This window comes from Lepidochelys kempii, chromosome 2, assembly GCF_965140265.1.
Source record: "Lepidochelys kempii isolate rLepKem1 chromosome 2, rLepKem1.hap2, whole genome shotgun sequence".
NCBI classification, from domain to species: domain Eukaryota; kingdom Metazoa; phylum Chordata; order Testudines; family Cheloniidae; genus Lepidochelys; species Lepidochelys kempii.
In genome coordinates, this window is record NC_133257.1 from 110,462,580 (window position 1) to 110,476,494 (window position 13,915).

The following is a 13,915-nucleotide window of genomic DNA, read 5'->3' on the forward strand; positions in this document are numbered from 1 at the left end:
AAAGCTCTGATTATGCATGCTGGTCCTATTAAAGTCAAGAGTAGATGCACACGCAATTCTGCAGGGGACAACCGCACACTTAATTTCACTTTTGTCTCCCAAGTCTGGAGACACTGACTGCATTGTAACCAAGCCACAAAGAGGGAGTGACTGGCGTGGCAGTGTTTGGGTTCAAATACACTTGACAATGATTTTCTCTCCTCTGATTAATATCAGCTTTAACTTCTAACAAGAATTTAGAGGAAAACATCTCATTTACCAAATGCCTTTTTTCAGTCAGGGCACAAGGATCCATGCTAGCAGAAGGCATTGAAAGACTGGAACCTAAACAATGGACTTGACAAAGAATAAAACAAACCTACACAAGGAAAGGGGAGCGGTAAGGAAGGGCTTGGGTTATAGAAATATAATTATATGGTTTCTCACTTTAGTCATACGTACATTTTAGACAGGTCATTTTTTTGAAAGTGTATGCACTCAAATGACTTATTACTCACTTATAAGCAAGGGTATCACTCACATACATAGCGAGGCAGGTCAAATGAAACAAAAATTTATGTTTATGCAGCTTTTTCCAAAACTGAAGAAACCTTCTCTCTGCCAGGGGGATTTATTCTGGCTAATGTTAAAGCAGTATAAACTCCGCACTGTGGATGCAATTGTATGGGTATAAAAAGGTGGTTATACCATATGGCTATTCCTATAAAGGAAGGGACAAATATACTGGTAGAAAGCACCTGAATCCACTCTAGGCATTCTACCAGTATCACTTGTTTTTTTTTATTTATTAAGAAAACCAAAAAAATTCACACCCTGGTCCCTATCTGAAAGTTATACTGGTACAAAAATCTGCCCGTAGATCAGGCCTCAGTCCCCTCAAGAGGGATTTGTGGCAAAGTCTTCACAAAGTAAGATACAATCTCATGAAAAACAAACTACCGAAATTATTTGTCCATAATTTCCACAGGCTCCTTCCAGGTCTCTGACTGTGGACAGCTGTTTCTACAGTCCTCTTCAATCCCAGGACGCTTTACTCTAGGTTAGAGGAGAAGGTAGCTTCAGCACACATTGTCCAACAGCACGTATTTGCCCTACTCAATTGTTTTCCCCAATGCAATTTCCTGCGCTCAGTGGAGGTCACCACCTCCACTGATTCGTAGCTATGTTTCCTGGAATTGGAAAGACAGGAGACTTCTGAAACACCTTGATACACACAGCCATACATTTAATAGCCCAACTTTCATTTTGTATCCCATAATAATTGAGTCATTTTAGTGTACAGATTCCAAAACTAGTCTTGTATACATTTTCTGTGGCACTCCGAGCACACTTGTGAGCACTATTAAATAGAAATGACAGTAGAATGAGGCATGGAACAATGTAAGCAGTCAGGCCTGATATATGAGTGAGTAAATGTTGAGAGTTACTTTCAACGCTGAGACAAAATTCTGCCTCTTCCTCTGCAGCTGCGGCGAGCCCTTCCTTCAGCAGAGCTATATGACTCAGTTCAGCTCTGTGCAGAAATTTGAAGAGTTATTCTGACCTGCTCGACTGTAAGTGTGCCAAACAACAGCTTTGATCTCGTGTATGGATTATAGTGGGTGGATTAGAGAATTAGTTGACCACGATGATTGCAACTTATTCATGAAACCGCTGCACATGCGCCAGTGGTTCTCAACCCACAGCCCACTTGCGGCCCAATCAGCACACAGCTGCATGTGACATCCTCTGGGTCAGGACAGGAGGGACACCTGCCCCAGGCACAGAGCTGGCAAGGGTGGTGCAAAATGGGGCAGCCCAGGATCAGGCTCAGCAATGTCAGCCCCCACTCCCAACAGCAGGCCAGGGTGATCCTGCAGGGTGTTGATCACAGGTCTAGTGACCCTGGGTGGACCAGGCTTCCCACAGTGGCAGGCAGGCAGGCAGGATGGACAGCCAGGGTATCACAGAATATCAGGGTTGGAAGGGACCTCAGGAAGTCATCTTGTCCAACCCCCTGCTCAAAGCAGGACCAATCTCCAATTTTTACCCCAGATCCCTAAATGGCCCCCTCAAGGATTGAACTCACAACCCTGGGTTTAGCAGGCCAATGCTCAACCCACTGAGCTATCCCTCCCCCCGAAGGACGCCAGCAGACGCCGGGAGGGGAAGTGCAGCTAGGGGGACAGACTAGGTGGGGAGTCTGGTGGAAGTCCCTGAATGGGTGGCACTCTCTGGGTGGGAGGTTGGGGAGAGGCAGTCCCTGGGTGAGCCATTCTGCCCTGTACAGGCATGTGTACCAGCCCAGTGTTGCGGTGTGTGTGTGTGGAGAATGACAGTCTCAGAGGGGTCGGGTGATGGGGGACCATCTCTGGCAGGGGGGGCACCTCGCACCGGCTAGGGTAGACAGGCTCCGCAGCTGTGCTGTCCAGGCACTTGGGCCAGCCATGCTGCCAGCAGCATGGAAGTGAGGGCGGCATAACACCATGCCATGCCACCCTTACAGTAAAGTAATTATAACAGTGACCGTTTTGACTTATTTTGCTAATTCAAAATGCTCTTGGTAGACATTTGCCAGTGCTGAAATGAAAGGTACTAGAGCGATTTGAATCCTATTGCTTTCATCTAATACTAAACCATATTTTTTTGGTAGATATACAGGTAGTATATAAACTGTGGGGAGGCATAACACAGAGCTGCATATGCGGCCCACAAGGATAAATAGGTTGAGAACCACTGACATGCATACTGAGAACTTTAGTCCAGTCTCAGTGTATGTAAATCCCAGAGCATCAAGACAGAGCAACTAAAGCCTCTGCTTTTGGTTTCCTCCCTCTCCTCACAACACATATTGTCTATGGGCAGAAACCACACATCCAACTAAGCAAATGGGAACATAGCATGTATTTTAAAATTTATTTTCTCCACATAAACAAAAAAAACTTGTAACATTATTTTTATTTCAAAGGGAAATTTTACAAGCCAAACAATGAGAATGGGCACGTGTTGAAATTAAGAACAGTAAATTTGGAACAAACAAAAGGAAGTGCTTTATTATGCAACATTTGTCAGCCCATGCAGCTTGTTGCCATAGGAGGAATTAGAGGCAAATAATTCTGTGGCTGGATTTGCAAAAGCATTGGAAAATTGTTTGTCCAGGAACAGCATTTGCGGCTAGGGAAGCTAAGAGTATAATAAGGGTAATTACTTCATGCTTCTTTCCATAAACTGGTTGCCTGCAGGAGGTAAGGAAGGAATATCCCCCTCATGTCAAAGTGCAGCACTATACAATTGGTGACACACATGGTTTCCTTTGTGGCCCTTCTCTGAAGCATCAAATATTGTCCCATGCTGTGCAGTATCAGGCCTTTCCCAAGGATTAACGGTTGGAGCTAATAAGGTATTTATTCTGTGGGGTAAATTTTCAAAACGGTTGGGACAGGAGTGTTCAGCTCGGGTTTGTACAGGCTTTAATGAAAGCTGTGCTACTAATGTTTAAAAATATTTTTTCAGAATCATGGGCCAATAACGGTGCCTGCCCTCCAATGAGGTGTCAGGGTATGTATGTATGTATGTATATTTTTGCTGTACTCCATTTTGGCCGCACCTTTCATTTTATTACATAACTAAATATGTTTTAAACAATGGCATACTACTACATACATTTCTATGGCACGCTTCCTTAGAGAATCTGGGCACCACTGCATTTAGCAGGGATACCATAGGAATGAGCAGTCTAAAACCTAGATACGTTAGATTGAAAGAGGAACTCATATCCCATCCTCTCCCCTATAGACTAAAACCACTTATAGTGTGGCTCTACTTTGAATAATTACTAAAAGCTACCTTGTGGTGTTTCCATCTTTATTGTCTCCCAATGTGTTCCGTTTATAAGTAAGTGACACCTCCACCCCCTTGCTGTTTTGAAGGGCTCTAATGTGGCTTGTGCAGTTACAGCAGAGTTCTCCCAGCGCTATAAAAACCCCACCTCCACGAGGGGTGAGCTCCCAGGGCTGGGGCACTGTCTACACTGGCACTTTACAGCACTGAAACTTGCAGCGCTCAGGGGGGTGGTTTTTCACACCTCTGAGCAAGAAAGTTGCAGTGCTGTAAAGTGCCAGTGTAGACAAGCCCTTACTGTCAGCCCTGCAAACTCACCCTATGCTCTCAGGGTTCCATTGGATTCCTTTCTTCTCACACATCAGTGATGAGGGTTCTGTAGGCCAAATTAGGCCTTGTTTACACTGCCCAATACCATTGTTTATCTATCAAGTTCATAAAAGAAGAACTATATACACAGGTATAGCTGACTGGAACTTGGTAAACTATTTTGATTACGGTGAAGTGAGCTGTAGCTCACAAAAGCTCATGCTCAAATAAATTGGTTAGTCTCTAAGGTACCACAAGTACTCCTTTTCTTATTTTGATTACGATACACAAGATGGAATTGAATCTAGCTTCTTCTCTCTATGTTGTGCTGGTTCTGTAGAGATGACTGGAGTAAAAAAAGAGGTAAACATTTGTTGTTGTCACAAGTTAACAAGCCCAAAGTCAATTGGTTTGATTCTGACTACTTAGAGTAAACCAGTCACTCTTCGGAGTAGAGCTATGCTTTCAGAAGTCTCAAATATAAGGGGTGTCATAAATATAGGGGGAAGGGTAGCAACCTTTATGGATGTAGTAGCATAAAATCCGTCCTTGGCAGCTGTACTGGATTGCTTCACCTGTAAGGGGTTAAGCAGTTCAAATAACCTAGTTGGCACCTGACCAGAAGGATCAATGAGGAAAGAAGATGCTTTCAAATCTGCAGGGGGAGGATTTGTTGTTGTTCTCTTTTGTTGTTCCCTCTCCGGATGGAGGGAGAAGCCAAGCAGGTACAATATCTCCTGAAAACATACCTGGAATAATCCATCTAAAACCACAGAAATTGTAAGTAGGGCAAGGAAATGGTTATCTTTTGTTTTGGCTTGTGAATTTTTCTATGCTACAGAGGTAGTTTTATTCCTGTTTTGGTAACTGTGAAGCTGAGCCCTGAGGGGAATCCTCTGTGTTTTAAATATTTTTACTACCTTGTAAAGTTACCTTCCATCCTGATTTTGCAGGTGTGATTTTTTTTCTTTTCTTTATAAATAAAGTTCTTCTTTTACGAACTTGATTGATTTTCAGTGTCCTGAAGACAAAGGGTCTGGTCTGTGCTCACATTGCTAAGGCAATTGGTTGATATATTATTCTCAAGCCTTCCCAGGAAAGGGGGTTAAGGGGCTTGGGAAGATATTTTGGGGAGATAGGGATTCCAAGTGACCCTTCCCTGAATTCTTGTGTAAATCACTTGGTGGTGGCAGCAATACTGTCCAAGGACAAGGAAAGCAATTTGTGCCTTGGGGAAGTTTTAACCTAAGCTGGTAGAATATAAGCTTGGGGGCCTTTCATGTGGGTCCCCACATCTGTACCCCAGAGTTCAGAGTGGAGGGAGAACTCTGACAAGGGGCTTATGGTCAAAGGCATTTCTTAGGAAGATAAAGAGTTATGCAAATTGGAATCTAATTTGGTCCCAATATTGTATGTTCTTCGGCAGAAAGCTAATGTCACATATAAAAATCAACTTGTTTTTTTCCCTTTAGTTAAGTTTAAAAAGAAAAAAAAGAGAGAGAGAGTCAGGAATTGATCTTATACAAACATTTCAGCTGCTGTTGAATTTCTTCAGCTAAACTACAAACCTCCATCCAGTGTCTCCCATACAGGTGCATCTCCCCCACCCCCGGCCTCCCGAACCATGACTGGCAAATAACTGACTACTTGGTGGTAGTCTCAGAGACACCAAGGATTACCAGGGTATGGAGACTGAGCTATCATATTCTAAAAATTCTTCCTCCAGTTCAAGGATGAAGCACATGGAAAAGGTGATGTAGGGAAGTTTGCACTACCGTTGCCTGGATGGCATATGTTCTGAAGATAGATATCTAGCCTCTCTCACTCCATCCCCTTCCCAGAGAACAAATGGAATTCTGACTTCATGGAGCAATGGACATCACCTGGAGTTCTCTGCTCGGTGTCCCACCCAATATGACTTTGATCACAACCCCTCACTTTTCCTTTTGGTGACCCCAATTCCTTTTTTGGTCCCTCCCCTCTGATTAAGAAGGTGGTCATTTGTGATAAATAAAGCTGGGGGGGGGGCGGGGAAGGGGAGCTCCCTGTTATGGACACCCAGCCAGCTATAAAATCCCTCTTAGTAGCTGTTCTCTACATGCCTTACCAGTAAAGGGTGAAAAAGTCTCACTGCTATGCATAGGTAAAAGGAAGTGAGTGGACACCTGACCAAAAGAGCCAATGGGAAGGCTAGAACTTTTTTACATTGAGAAAAAACTTCCCCTTTGTCTGTCTGTGATTGTTCTCCTGGGGAGAGGGGGACAAAGCAGTCATGCTGTAAGAAGCTTTGGGCCAGGTATGAAAAATCATCTGAGTCATATCTGGAAACTACTCATTTGAAACCCCAGATATGCAAGTAGATCAGGAAATATCTAGGAAGATGTGATGAGGTGCATCTCTTATTTCTTTATGGCTTGTGGGTTCCTCTGTGCTAACCCCAGGTGCTTTGGTTTTGCTTGTAACCTTTAAGCTGGACCTCAAGGAAGCTATTCTTGGTGCTTAATCCGTGTAGTTGCTCTTTTAAAATCTAGCAATAGATGTAAATTTTATTTAAAAAAAAAACAAAAAAAAAACACCTTTTTTCAGAAAAGGATTGGAGTTCTGTGTCTTAAGAGGTTTGTGCACTTTTTTTTTTATTAGCTGGTGGCAACAGCTTATTTCCTTTGTTTTTTCTCTCTCAGCTCTTCCCCGGAGGTGGGGGTGAAAGGGCTTGAGGGTACCCTACAGGAAGAAATTCCCAAGTGTGCCTTCCTGGGCTCTCAAAGGGGTTATGCACTTGGGTGGTGGCAGCATCTACCCATCCAAGGTCAGAGAAAAGCTGTAACCTTTGGAGTTTAATACAAGCCTGGAGTGGCCAGTATTCATTTTTAGAATCCTTGCAGGCCCCCGCCTTCTGCACTTGATATGCCAGAGTGGGGAATCAGCCCTGACATCATCATTTGCTCAAAAAGGAGTTCTTGGAGGGGCCTTGCCTATTCCTTATCATGAGATCAAATAAACTGGCCTGTGATTATCACTAAGTAGAAACTTTTTGAAAATTTCCCCAGGATCACCTTATTTCTTCTCCTCCCCACTCTTATAAACCCACACCATGACAACTGGCCCCATGGCTGAGTAGAGCAGGATACAGTTCTTTAGTAATGCAAGAACTATGCTCTTTACATAAAGGCTAAACCTGGTTACTTCCTTAGCACTCATAGTCCCTGTTGCTCCTGAGGAAGATGTACCTGAATCCAGATGAAAAAGGAGTTATAATGGAAATGCTGACACAGTCTTAACAATTTAACCAATGCAGCCATTATGATATTGATGTTTTTAGGAATCATTTCTCACTAATGAGAATATGTACAGCTTGTGTTTATACATGGGTAGTTAAAAACGCAAACAGGACAGTGTCATTTCTGTGTACTCCCAATACAGCAGGATTGCAAAAAAATAAAAAAATAAAAAATTGTATATCAAGTACATACTTTGTTAGGTTAGATGCACAATGGAAAAAACCTTGACAAACATATTTGCCACAAGAAAAGGAGGACTTGTGGCACCTTAGAGACTAACAAATTTATTTGAGCATAAGTTTTCGTGAGCGGCTATAGCTCACGAAAGCTTATGCTCAAATAAATTGGTTAGTCGCTAAGGGGCCACAAGTCCTCCTTTTCTTTTTACGAATACAGGCTAACATGGCTGCTACTCTGAAACCTGTCATATTTGCCACAGAGATCAAAACAATAGCCCATCAAGGCTGGCATCCTGCTTCTAGTGGTAGCCTATGCCAATTATTTCGAGCAATATGAAAAGCTAACTCTGTACTAACCTAATTATAATGTGCTGTGCATGGGGGAATAGGTCTTTCTTCCCACTGAAGAGGTAAAGAGCGTTTATCCATATTTGTCATTTCCTCTAGTTATGTAGCTGATGAGTAATTTCATTGATCTGGACCACATGGTGGTTTAAAAAAACAAGTGAAGAGACCACAAATAAATTTAAGAGCACTAACCTCTTGGGATACGGTTCAAATACCACTAACTGATCTACTCTAGGACCTTCCAACGATTGGCGCACCGTTCCTTGTCTTTACGGAGTCTGGGATCTGATCCAGGAAGAGCCTTCAGCTCCCCACTATAACAACAGAGGATTAAGGGGCCGCCCGCCACTCAGCAGAGACTCCATGTTGGGATCCTACACCTCTGCAGTAGATAACCTTCTGTGTAACCTGCATGCATGGATCCCTGTGCTGGGGTGGTAGGATGCTCTCTCACATCCCCCCATTGCCCTGGTGGGGCCAATTTCTCCTTATCTTCAGGCAGGCTGGGGTCTGCATTGGGAAGAGGCAGAACTAGGCACTTGCCACCCTAGCAGAGGGCTCTCTGGGGACAGGTCAAAAAGTACCCTTCTGCTTTGGACAGCTGGGTTTCCACATAGCTCAGCTGGGGTAGAACAGGGAGGACTGGTCTGATGGGGGTGGGAAAGTGCAAGGCAAGCAAACTCTCCTCCTGACTCACAGCTCTGGGTGGAGTAGAAACTACCACAGCTCCTCCCTCTTTTAAAGCAGATACCTCACTCAGCAATGAGCTCCTTGTTCCTTTCAGGCTGTAACAACAATGACCTCATCAGGTTATCATGTGATCCCTGAGTTTGCGGTCCTAGACAGACTTGTTACTTAATCCAGCCCTGCCTTTAATGTATACTGGCCAAAACTGCATTGCAAGCTCCTATCTAATTTGTTTGTTCACTGTCACTTCTAGGTCTCTTAGCATTACTGCTTGCTAGGTTTCTCCATCCCACTTGAATTCTTTCCCCCCAGAAAGATCAGTTTGCTTTGTACCATGAAGAATCTAATTTTGATATTTTCTGCTCATGTATCTAATCTCTCTCCTCATGGGTACTTTCAACTCCTGATGATTTAGTCTTTTCTGTGAGTGTCACCATACGGCTTATTCCTACTATATCATTAATGATGATTAATCATACTTCCCTTTCAGTCTTTGACAGTGTATACAAAAAGTGTAGTTTAGAGTCAATGCCTAAACACCCTACATTACAGTGACATTAAGTTTGAGATTTTAAAAATCAACAGAAGTGGACAATTCGATCCCCCACCCAGAAAATAGTCCATATTTAACTAAACAAAACTAATGTTAAACAATTTCTGACACACCATCGCCACTAGTTAAAAGAAGGGGTAGGTAGCCAATGGCAGTTCAAATGCATTTGTTAAAGTGTAGACCTCTTTACCACTACATGCATTCAAGCTTATTACAAAGGGCGATCAGGGCACTGCATACCTCCACTCCTCTATGGAGTGTGGATAAACCACTTCAGTTATGTTTTTTCCTCCCACTTGCTACTATTTATTTAATCTAATTAAGGTGTTTAAAAAGCCACCATGCTGTGTGGTATAAACACCTTTTCATGCTTTTCTATATGTATGTTTATCCATATCTATGTTCTTGTCTTACTCCAAAACTAAAGTGCACATCAAGGCCTTGCGGTTTTGGTGCACATGTTGATGTTTTAACAGTACATTAGCTTTCAAGCGGCAAGTTGTTTAGTACAAAGGTCTCAGACCAATACCCACCAGGAGATTGATAAGGAAATGTTTACACATAACTATCCCATTGACTTCAGGGTGTAAGGATTTGGGTTACATTCTATTGCATTAGAATTGCTTTGCTTAAAAAAGCCTAAAATGAAAGAAAACGCAACTTTGTTGCTAACTCATACTTTTATTATGAGTGTCACTATTTGTTTTTCTTCATGTCCCTGCTCCTGGATTCTTGTGACTAAGTAAGAATCTCAGCTTTCATATTTTAAAAGCGTATGTAGAAAAAAAAAGCTTAAATCTGAACCCTGAAAGTTCAAAAAAAAACAACAAATTAAAAGAATCCAAAATACATTAACATCTCATGATTTTGAATTTACTCATGATTTTATAATGCTGAGGTCAACTATATTATATTTTTGACTGTCCTGGGATAGGACCACAGAAGTGCCATTTTATTTTTTGTTTCTACTTGAAAAAAAAATATTTCCTTTTTCTATGCATATGGAAATATTGGCAAGCATGAAAATGGAGGTGAAGTCCTACTAGACCAGGGTGGCCAACACGCAGCTCCTTGTATAGGCACCGACTCCAGGGCTGGAGCTACAGGTGTCAAATTTCCAATGTGCCGGGGGGTGCTCACTGCTCAACCCCTGGCTCTACCCCCACTGCATCCCTTCCTGCCTCTTCCCCTTTTTCCTCCCCCTCAGAGCCTCCTGCATGCCTTCAAAACAGCTGATCAGGAGAGATGGGGAGGCACTGATCAGCAGGGCTGCTGGTGGGTGGGAGATGCTGGGAGCTGGGGGTGGGGGGGCGGTGAAGCTGATGGGGGGCTGCTGATGTATTACTGGGGCTCTTTGGCAATGTGCATTGATAAATTCTGGCTTCTTCACAGGCTGGCCACCCCTGTACTAGACATTTACCCCTCAGACTAGATGCCTTAGCAAATGGGTAATAACCATCTGCCATCTACTATCAAATCAAACTAGATTTATTTTTTCAATGAAGTTACATGCCCAACCCCCAACACCTCCTTGTTATCACAATCAAGTTTATAACTAAGTGCAATAAGGATCTACCAGGCAGGTTAGGAAAACCTGGTTGTCCAGCAGCCCAGGATAACCAAACATCTGATTTGATCAAGTGAAAATTATCTGCTTACTGCCTGCTGGAAACAACACTATTGACATTTCAAAAATCCTGGGTGCACTTGGACTGAGTGGTTAAAAGGGAAGCATGAAGGGAAAAGCAGCACCCTTTTGCCCCCATACCAGTCTTCAAGGTATGTGACCCTAACCATAGGTTCCCTCAAATCTGAGGAGGAAAGAAACCAAGCAACTGCTTGGGTAATTGCTGCATTGTACACAATGGAAATTAACTACTATTACATAATAAACATTTTAATTGGACAGTGAAGGCTTTATGGATCTGACTGGAATACAGATGCAGTGTTTTAGAATACTATTGATGGGACATCCAGATACACTATTTTAATATTCATTGCAGTGTTCTCTCTCAAAAATATAAGAGATGATTGAGCAGCAGACAGACAAAAAGAAAGAAAATGCTGTTTGAGTGATATCTACATCGCAGTGTTGGCAGTTATAGCCAGCAGACAGGCAAGCAGATTTGCTCAGGAAGCAAGAATATGAAAATCTCTCTAGGTGTGATCCTTAGGCTCCCAGCAAGTTACTGGTGCAGCCAACGCATGCACCTCTGTTATAAACTCACATTGATCACTCTTTAGCCTGCCACTTTAAGAAATTCAACCCTTACATAATATTCTAACAAACATTCTCCTTTACTCAGCTTAACAAGTCCACATTCACTGATGTCGTCTTTCTAAAGATGAGCGTCAAATAAAAGACTAAAGTGGAATTAAGCATGATGCCTGTTCAGGACATTCAGCACAGAAGTAAGTTTCAACTCACCTTTTGAAAAAATCTTTTTTTCAATCTTTGCATTATCATGGTACTTCCTAGTTTACCACATGTATCCCAGAATGCTTCATTTGGTGACATCACAAATAGGGGGGGTTGCAATGACAGTTCTGGAATTTGTGAACTCACGCAGAATCCTTCAGTGAAGAAACATTTTAAAAAGAAATTGAGTTCCCCATAAATCTTAAAGTTACATTGTATTTAGAACCCAGTTAGTAGGAACATTCAACTCAAACATCTCTCACTAAACAAAGAGTGAGAGCTAAACTGTCACTATGGCCTCCTTTTGAAGACAACTAAGAAATAATACAAGGCATTATGGACATTTGATCCTTTCTTCCACAATTTCCCTAAATTCCCAGAAGAATTCTAGGTTGAAGATGTCCCAGAAGCCACTGCATCAGGCAGCTGTACCTGGTTCTGTGGAATAGGAACACAGCAGTACAGCTGCATCTATGTAGTATACGGTTTTGCACCAAAACCAGCATGGCTCGTGTGGACACACTGCGCTGTTTGTTCTCTCTCCCTAAATCTGTTTTCTAGTGTAGACCAGGCTTGTGTAACTGGTCTTCCAACAAGCCTCCAAAACTGAATAATTGGCTAATTCAGTTGGGCCTACTCATTGACCTCTCTTTTGCCCAGCAACTCTGTAAAACAAAGGATCTCTTCTGGTCTGACTAGAGCCAGAGTCCACTCTTTGCTGTAAGCCTCCACACAAGACAGTGCTTAAGCCACAAAATCCCCCTTAACTGCTATAGGCATCCATTTAGGGGTCTTTTCAGCAAGGACCTTTACATTTGTCCCTAAGGAAAATTTCATACAAATATTTAACTATACCTTTGCCATAACATGATGGAGGATAATGGATAAAACAAGAATTGCTTAGGACTAAACTCTGACTGCTCCGCATAATACTACTTCAAAAAGTTGCAGTATCTGCCCAAAGGGGGCCACACAACACCCTGACAGAGATTACTCAGGAGCAACAGAGAGGGTGCTTGTGGAGTACAAGCAGATTAGACATACATTTTTATAAACACACTGACTTTATCTTTTACCCCTAGGCCCTGCCCTGCTCTCCAATCCCACCATTCCCCTCCTGGTTATGAAGTTGAAGGCATGCATCCAGATGCAGGCCAAGCTAGGACTTGGCTTCTAAATTCTCTAACGGATACAGGGATATTCTGCACATGCAGCTAAAATAGTTTTAAAGCCATCAAAATTAGACTCATTTTGAGCTAGTGAGGAAAATTCTTTTCAAGACTGCATTGTATAAACCTTAGGAAAGTTTTAAGTACCATAACAGTTTGTGACCACGTGCTCTTCCGTGTTCCAGGCAAACACCAGGTTTGAGCAGGGCACAAATAAGTCTAAAGTTTAATTGAGGCAGTTCCCCACACCCTACCTGGGAAAGGATTCCCTGCAGCAGTCTTAGAAGGCCCCTCCTGAGCCAAAGTCCTTTTATAATCAAGCAAAGAGAAACTCAATAGCTTTGGCCAAGCCTACCTTCCTCCACAGGGCTCTGGCAGTCAGCAGACTCTGTAGAGATCCTGGACTGGTCCTTTCTCTCAAAGAGCAACACATAACATATCTGTTCTTCTCCTTAGTTAGCCAGCTAGTGAACTGTCCTCCTCCCCCCCTTTCATGATCTGATTGCAAGGGCAGGTGTAGCTGCTTGGGACTGAGTGGACCCACAGTAGCTCATTAGCCAAAATTAGCCTCAATTTGACCTTGGTATATCCCATCACACAGTTGAATTTAAAATTCTCACACAACATTGTACATGCACAACTTATCCTTTAAAAAAATATCTGCCCAATATCTGTAATGTGAAATTTTACAGATACAGCAAGAAGGGACTGTCCATTTAATGTTAATCACAACTTTACTAAAACATATACAAAAATCAGTAATAAAGCTGAGCAACCACTGCGCTTTTAAAGAGCTTGATAGGAGGTGGGCAGGGGAAGACTGCAAAGGAGAGGAAAGGAGAAGTTAGCATAGTTTGAATATTGGGCAATATTCATTTACCTTGAGGACAGGAATAAACATTAGCCAAAACTATAAATAAGTGTGGTGAGGAAATGCTACACTAATGTTCAGCACTTTTCATCCCAAGCCTTATCAACAGTGGATTTTTGCAAGTGTAGACAACAGGCATCTACTGGGGATATTGAGTTTAAAGACATGCACAGACAAAGATTAGCCATGTTGTTCTGCACTATTTCAGGAACAACAGTTAAAAGCACATGTTGCAAACACCTCAGCAATGCAGTTTTCCTAGTGTAGTGTAGACAAGGCTTCA

At 42.6% G+C, this 13,915-nt stretch overlaps 1 long non-coding RNA gene across 1 annotated transcript; it reads right to left on the bottom strand.

The window, feature by feature from the left end:
• Positions 1-659: 659 nt before the first annotated feature.
• On the bottom strand, positions 660-13,775 carry LOC140906959 (uncharacterized). Its single transcript, XR_012157314.1, has 3 exons — positions 13,117-13,775; positions 11,602-11,747; positions 660-1,169 (listed from the first exon to the last, which is right to left on the bottom strand). It is a non-coding gene; the product is annotated as an uncharacterized lncRNA (long non-coding RNA).
• Between the last annotated feature and the right edge of the window lie 140 nt (positions 13,776-13,915).